Source organism: Echinops telfairi, unplaced genomic scaffold (genome assembly GCF_000313985.2).
Source record: "Echinops telfairi isolate 266 unplaced genomic scaffold, ASM31398v2 ScPeMD7_4;HRSCAF=17, whole genome shotgun sequence".
Classification (NCBI taxonomy): domain Eukaryota; kingdom Metazoa; phylum Chordata; class Mammalia; order Afrosoricida; family Tenrecidae; genus Echinops; species Echinops telfairi.
The window spans coordinates 10,164,761-10,172,207 of NW_022103900.1; positions in this window are offsets into that span (position 1 = coordinate 10,164,761).

Sequence of the window (7,447 nt, forward strand, 5' to 3'; positions counted from 1 at the left end):
CCTGGCGGAGCAGCCGGCGGAGGGGTAGGAGGCGGTCCTAGGGGGTGAACCATGTGCCCCGAGCGGGGCCAAGTTTGTGAAAGTCTCCGAAGACAATTCCCTTGGAGCTGGCTCCTGCCGGATCCGCGGGACATTGCGATCTCGCAGCGCCTTATAAATAGCATCGCCGGTTCATCGAGAGCTCCCAGCCTCTCCACGCTGCTCACCGGTGTGAACCCGGAGGCCGAGCTCCGAGTCGGCCACCCCTTTCTTTCTACGTTCCTTCTTTGTGCCCTGCAGACTCCCCCCCCCCTCTCCAATTTAAACATATATGCCTTTTATTTGATACATGTCTACATTTGTAAAGCTCTTAGGGTAATTGAGTTCACCTCCTCCCACATAGAGTCTTCCAGCGACCCAGGAGCAGCGAAGCACCGGATTGACATTCCAGCAGTTTTGCTGTGAAGCAGGAGAGAACGGAGACGTTAAAAGGTCCCCGAGTCTCATCTCACTAAGTGCCTTTAGAGTTTACAGCTCAGTACATGCTTTAGGAGAGAGAAAACGATGGTAACGGTGCGAAAATCCATCGTCTTTATGTTCATAATGGAAATGGTACTTAGATGTTCACGGTGCTCCAACTTCCCTGAAGTTACAATTATTCTCCAGTGGACCAGAGTTACATTGACACGAACAAGTTCAAAACCATTGCCTTGCTGTTTCGCATCTATAAGCATTTGAAAAATCAGCAGACTGTGTGTGGGCAACATTGTGAATGAAATTCGAAGTGAGATGAAGCACAGCTATAATTAAGAAATAACTTCCAAAAATGATTAGTAAAATATCATTGGGATGAATTCACTAAATGAAATGTACAGACTTTGCTGTTGTCAGGGATGCCTAATAATATCTGTTCCTCAGAATTTTTTCCCATTAATAATGATCTAGGGAATATTTACAATTTAGGAAAATCATTGAGAGTGCTGGAAATGGGGTGTCCACATTTTAATTGGACCCACAGAAAGTAGTCTGCAGGCCTTTTCTGTATACTTTATGTAATGCCAGTGCTGTACATGTTGGCCTCAACACACTTTTTCATCGTGACAGCGTTATATTTTACATTCAGTTTTATGTGAATTACATCCTATGTTCTCTTGGTGCAGGAGGAAAAAGAAAGATCTTGATGTTCTGGAAATACCGTCTATTCCAAACCCCTTTCCTGAGCTGTGCTGCTCTCCGTTTACATCTGTTTTGTCAGCAGGCCTGTTTCCCAAAGCAAATTCAAGGAAAAAGCAGGTATGCATTTTTAAATAGTCTCATTCCAAAAGCTTTTAAAATCATGCACAGTCCTTAACAATGTTCATAAAGGATTAGCATGACTTATGTCGAATCACTCTTAATCAGCGTAGTCCTTAGGCATTATTGTTCTCAGTTTGCTCATGTATGATAGGGATGTTAATATTTAACTTCCCAGGTTTGGGGATGGGTTAAAAGACAGAATACATTTAATATGTCAAGCATATATATGTAAAACACAATCCCTAGAAACTTCACAGGGTAGGTTTGACATTGTACATCATAATAGACTATCAATTTTAAGTTGGGCCTTGAAAGGGAGGGTTGTTGGTGGCAGTGGGTGAGAAGGGTGGGTGACTGATTCCTTTAGTGTCATTGTTTTCAGGTATTAAAGAATCAACAGAGAATCAAAACCACTAGATACTGGTAGATATGATTAGAGGGTGATAAGAAAAGGAGCGAGAGGGATTGATGGAACTTTGTTTTAAGGCATCAGGTCATATGATTCTGGCAAAGTCTAAATCCAAAGGTCACTCAATATGCTGGAGACTCTAGAAACCTCGTGTCTGAAATCAGTAGACCAGATGTCTAACCTTCTTCAGGTCTAATTCTTTCTCTAGGCTACATCAGTTTTTGCTCTTAAGACCTCTTCTACTGTTTGTTTTGTTTTTTTTTTCCCTGGAATAATTCAATTATCTTTTAATTCCATTTTCCAGAAACTTTTTTGAAGGATATATATTATCATTGCTTAAACATACATAATGCTTATTTACTTAAATATCTACCTATATATGTATCCATTAACATTCTTATGTATCTAATAAAATATTTGCTTTCACAACTCTCTGATTAAGAACAAGTTCAAAGTCTCTTCTGACATCCACTTTGATCTTCTCTTCATTTCCTGTTGGTTGGTTGGTTGGTTGGGTTAATGAGCTTTTGCTTTTGTCATTCAGGCTGTTCTTGATGTCCCCTAACAGCCTCTCGGGTCTTCTGTCATTAGTGTTCAATGCACCACAGCGGTTCTTGAGATGGTTTCAAAATTCTGGGCGGGACACACAAAGTTGTGTTTTGGTTTTTGTGGACTTGGTTTAATTTTCTTCAGCTTCAACCTGAACCAACACTGATTGCAAAGTTCAAATCAACAGAAAGTAACTAATGCTGGAGACGCTGCAGAGAGATTGCAACCTTCGTCTATTGCTAGTGGGATTGTAAACCTGTACAACCACGCTGGAAAGCTGTAGGGTGCCTCCTCCACGAAGTGGGATAGAGATAGCATATGGAGAGATATCACTTCACTCAGTGTACACCCTGAAAAATAAGAGCTCTAGCGCAGACAGATATGTACACCCATGCTCATCACAGCACCATTCACAGTAGCAAGATGACAGAAACAATGAAAATCCCAATCAGTGGAAGAATGATTTATAAATAAACTTTGATACATACACACATTGGAATACTATGCATGACTAAAGAATAATGAAAAACGGTGAATCACCTCAGTGGCAAGTGTTTGGAAGACATTATGTTGAACGAAGTTAATTACAATAGACATATTGTTTAAGGCCATTGTTTTTAAAGAAAAAATGTTAAAGGTTTGTAATGTCAAAAGAAATAGAGTTTAGTGGTCTCCAAGGGTTGTGGTGACTGTTTTGGATCGGGAGGGAAGGGAAAGCAATAGACTAGAGGCTAGTGCGTCCTGTCCTGCCTTGAGTGAAAGAGAAGAGAGTATTCAACAAGAGGAAGAAAAGGAAAAGGGAGGAGGGGGCAAGACAAGCTATTGGGAGGTTTGAGAAGTTGTTTACTCTTCTGCTGTTTGGATGAGGACCATCCACATTATCATGGGTAATCTTCCTCGAGTGAAATAATTAATCACGTCAACAAAACATTTTCGGGGCACCATCTTGATTGGTCTTTGGCCAAACAGTGGGGCACTCTAGCTTCGCCTAGTTGATATGTACCATCACCTGTTTTACTTTTCTTTCATTTGTGAAATTCTCAACCCAAACCAGTCTCACTGACAGATGATGAAGGCATCCGTGACAGTAGGTACCTGGAGTCCCGGATTAGCCAGGCCTTCTTTATTTCAGTGAATTCGTCTGCCTGCAGAAAGCAGAGGATTTGTTTGTAACGATTAGAAGATGGTTTTTATTTTTGTCATCTTTTTCTTTCTTTCCAAGTATTTAATTTGGGCACTAACTGCAGTCATTTTTATTTCCTGGGGAAAAGGACCAAGCAGCTTTGGGGAATTCCATCCTAGTAATTTGTATTTCAAGGAGAAAAGGACCAAACAGCGATGAGGCGTTCCATTATAATTATGCATTTTGAGGTGGGTGGGGGATCAGTATATCCTAGAATGATCCATGTCTCAATGTACTTTTTCTTGGTTTTAAACTAAGAACTTCAATAGCAGGGGTTTCAATAGCAACATACATGCTTCCTTCAAAAGCCACGAATCGGAATGTCCAGATGCTCATAGGACAGGGCGGATGAATATAGAGGGGAAGACAGTGGGTCATCTTCCTTGCTTCCCACCCGACTATTATTCTCTTTCCTGCAACTGCTTGAACTCCCCTAGGCGAGTTCATGGCTGTGTAGTTATAGTTTCAGGAATGGGAGAAATACCCTGGGAAGGAATGCATTTTTGATAACAATCGGCAATAAAAGCACTGCAGGATTGTGTTTTGATGGAAATCTGTTGTCCCTCACACCCACTGCCATCCAGTTGATTCTGACTCTGATAGGAGAGAACTCCCCTGTGGGTTTCCGAAACTTTACATCTTTATGGGAGCACACAGTTTCATCTTTCTCCTGCAGAAAGCAGACGGCAGATTAGAACTGCTGACTTTGTGATTAATAGTTCAGTGCATAGCCCACAATGCCACCAGGGCTCCCTGGAATCTGATATAGCAAGGTATACATATATTTTTTGAGCGGGGAAGGCATGGATGGCTAAGGGTTGCATGGGTTGTGGCGTAAGGGTTGGAGAAAGTAGGTATGCTTTGAATCAGAATCTCGATGGAAGAGGGTAGCCCCTAAATGGGTAGGACTGTGACTTTGGATGGAGGGATGGACAATGAGGATATTGTTTTGATTAGTTGTTGTCACAGTGAACTTAAGAGTCAGATTCCAAGGAAAAATGCACTCTGGTGAAATGCCCAGACCCTTTCCGAGTTTGGCTCTCTATTAGGATGTGCGAAGGGAAGTGGGTGATAGATTTGATTGTGTGGAGAAAATCAATACTGATTGACGGTGTGATCCAGAATGGGGAAAGAAAATGTTGGATAATGATGCAATAGTTATCTGGGGATTTTAATAGATTATTTCCCTGTTAGACACGGGGGCATTGAGCTCATCAAAGATGCCAACTGAGGGGTATTTTACCAAAGTACAACTTTGATATGGGGTTGGGTTAGGGAAAGCTGAGGAGGAGTGAAAGTGAGAGAGAGAGAGAATTCTAAGCTGACTCTCCTTTTAATTTAGTGACTGGGCACTGGTAGAAGTGACTGTCCAAGTAACTTGGTGATGGGGGTGGGGGGGATTGTTTTTAAGAGGGGGAATGATTGAGAATATAGGTGTTGGTAAGCTTATGTCAATAGAAGGAGAAAAAAGGAAGACTGGGTGAGGTGTCAGGGTTTTGAGGGAGGGTGGGTTGTATGTGGAGAGAATCCTCTTGGAGTAACACTTTGGGACAGTGGTACCAAGCCTTCAGGCCAGGTTTGGTAAATGGGTAAAGTGGGAAAAACAATGACGAGTTACTCTCGCCTCTGAACAAGTTTCCTGCTCTGGCATCATGTCAGATTCCCCAGTGACCTCAGGGCTCTGACGGCTCCCACACAGCTGAGCTCACTCCTGGGGACCAATCCCAGAGGACTGTGCCTACATCAGAGGCCTGTTCCTGCTGAACTCTTCCTTGGCCAGAGGGTTGGAGTCCCTCTGAAGAGAGGGCTATTCCAAAGTCGAGGGAGAACTTTCCTTGTAAAATTTTGTTTCCCTTCACCCCTACCTTGGCATTATTGTGAGAACAGAGCCTGCTGTGTGTGCTCCTCTGCACATACACACTCACTTCTTTGGATTGAGTAGAGTTTTGAGAATTGAAGACCCTGGCAGACATTTCTCCACGCCTCAGTACGTTTCTGACACACACTATCCCTTACAAGAGAGCGTTTCTGCCCAAATGATCCCCAATCTTTGGTGGAGATGATAAAAATGACTGTGTGATGGGCTCTACTGAAGACTGTTTATGGGGGAAACATTTACAATCTCTCTTTAATTTTCTTTTGGTTAACTTTTCCAATCATTTTAGTAATTCTTTCCCCCCCCACCCTTTGCCCTGAGAAAAGTGAAGAACTGACTGAATTTGTTATTTATAAATACATGACCAGAAATTTTTAAAGAATACAGACTGGAGATGCTAAATTTCATCTGGCCTTTCAAAACCACAGTCAAAAGTCATTTCACAGGCCGTAAATACCTGCAGTTTTACCATCTGAGAGACCACGGGCTGCATCAGCGGTAAAGTGCACTGAAGCCACAAACAGGATGTGCTGTAGCTCTTTTTGCAACTAAAATGCCCCGAAGTAGATAATACGATAGGCTTTTACAGTTTTTAAGTAGGAACTAAAAAGAGAAAGAAACTGGATTCTTTTCTCTCACTTACTCTTTTTATAGTGCTGGTCAGTTTTTAAGAAATAGCGCATTGTGTTTACTAGAAAGGCGGTTTAAAGTCTACCTTTTTGTATGTAGATGGTTCAGAGAGGTTACATACAATTAAAAGTATGTATTTCAGGTGATTTACCTTGAATTTAATGAATCTTGACTTACTTATTTTTAATTCAATTTAATATTAATCAGGACAGACTTCTTTAGCAATGAACCATAACAATCTACTGCTTCGGTGATTTTTATGGTAGGAAACAGATTGTATAGTCAAAACAAACAAACAAAAAAACAAGCAACCACCCCAAACTCACTGCCAGTGAGTTGATCAGACTCATAGTGCCCCCATATAGGGTCTCCAAAGCTGTAAATCTTTAAAAAATTTTAATAAATAATTTCATTGGGGTTCTTATAGCTCTTATAACAATCCATACATCAATTGTATGGAGCATATCTGTACACATGTTGCCATCATCATTTTCAAAACATTTTCTATACTTGAGTCCTTGGTATCAGACCCTCTTTTCTCCCTCCTTTGTTAAATTATAAATCATTATTATTTTCATGTCTTACGCCATCCACTCTCTCCTGTCATCCACGTTTCTGTTGTTTGTCCCCTTGGGTGGGGGGTTGAGAGCATATACGTTAATCATTGCAACTGGTTTCCCTTTTCTCCCCCTTCTCCCTCCACCTTCTCCTATATCCCCATGGTACTGATACCCCTATTACTGTTCCCAAGGGGTTTATCTCTCCTGGATCTGTGTGTCGAGAGATCTTATCTGTGCCAGTGTACATGCTCTGGTCTAGTAGATTTGCCAGGTAGAACTGGGGTCATGGTAGTGGCTGGGAGGAAACATTAAATAACTGGAAGAATGTTGTGTGTTTCGTTGGTGCTATACTGCAGCCTGGCTGACTTGTCCCTTCTTTGGAACCCTTCTGTGAGGGGATGTCCAATTGTCTACAGATGGGCTTTGTGTCTCCACTCCATGCCCCCCTTGTTCGCATCTGTATGTTTGTCTGGGGTCTGATGCCTGATACCCGATCCCTTCAACACCTTGTGATCACACAGGCTGGTATGCTTCTTCCATGTGGGCTTTGTTGCTTCCCTGCTAGATGGAAAGCTATAAATCTTTGTGGGAGGAGATCGCCTCATATCCTCCTCCGAAGCAGCTGGTGGGCTGGAACCAAGGACCCTCTGGTTAGCAGTGTAACTTATAAAACTGCCCAGGAGGCCTCCTCAGTTTGTGTTGTAAACAAGCTGTGGTTAATTGCTTCCCAAGGCTATTTAATAATCAGCGTATCAAATAACCCCTCTGAAGATATTCAAGATAAAGACTATATGAAAACCTGTGCACGGTGGAATGTTCTAGCTGGCAGAGATCTCTGAGATTATCTAGTCTCATCATCTTTTATAGATGAGCAAATTAAGTCTAGGAGTTCCAGTTCATATATCTGTGGGTTTATTCCAAAGAAGATGTGTTTGAACATGTCTCTGCCATCAGTGGATGACCAT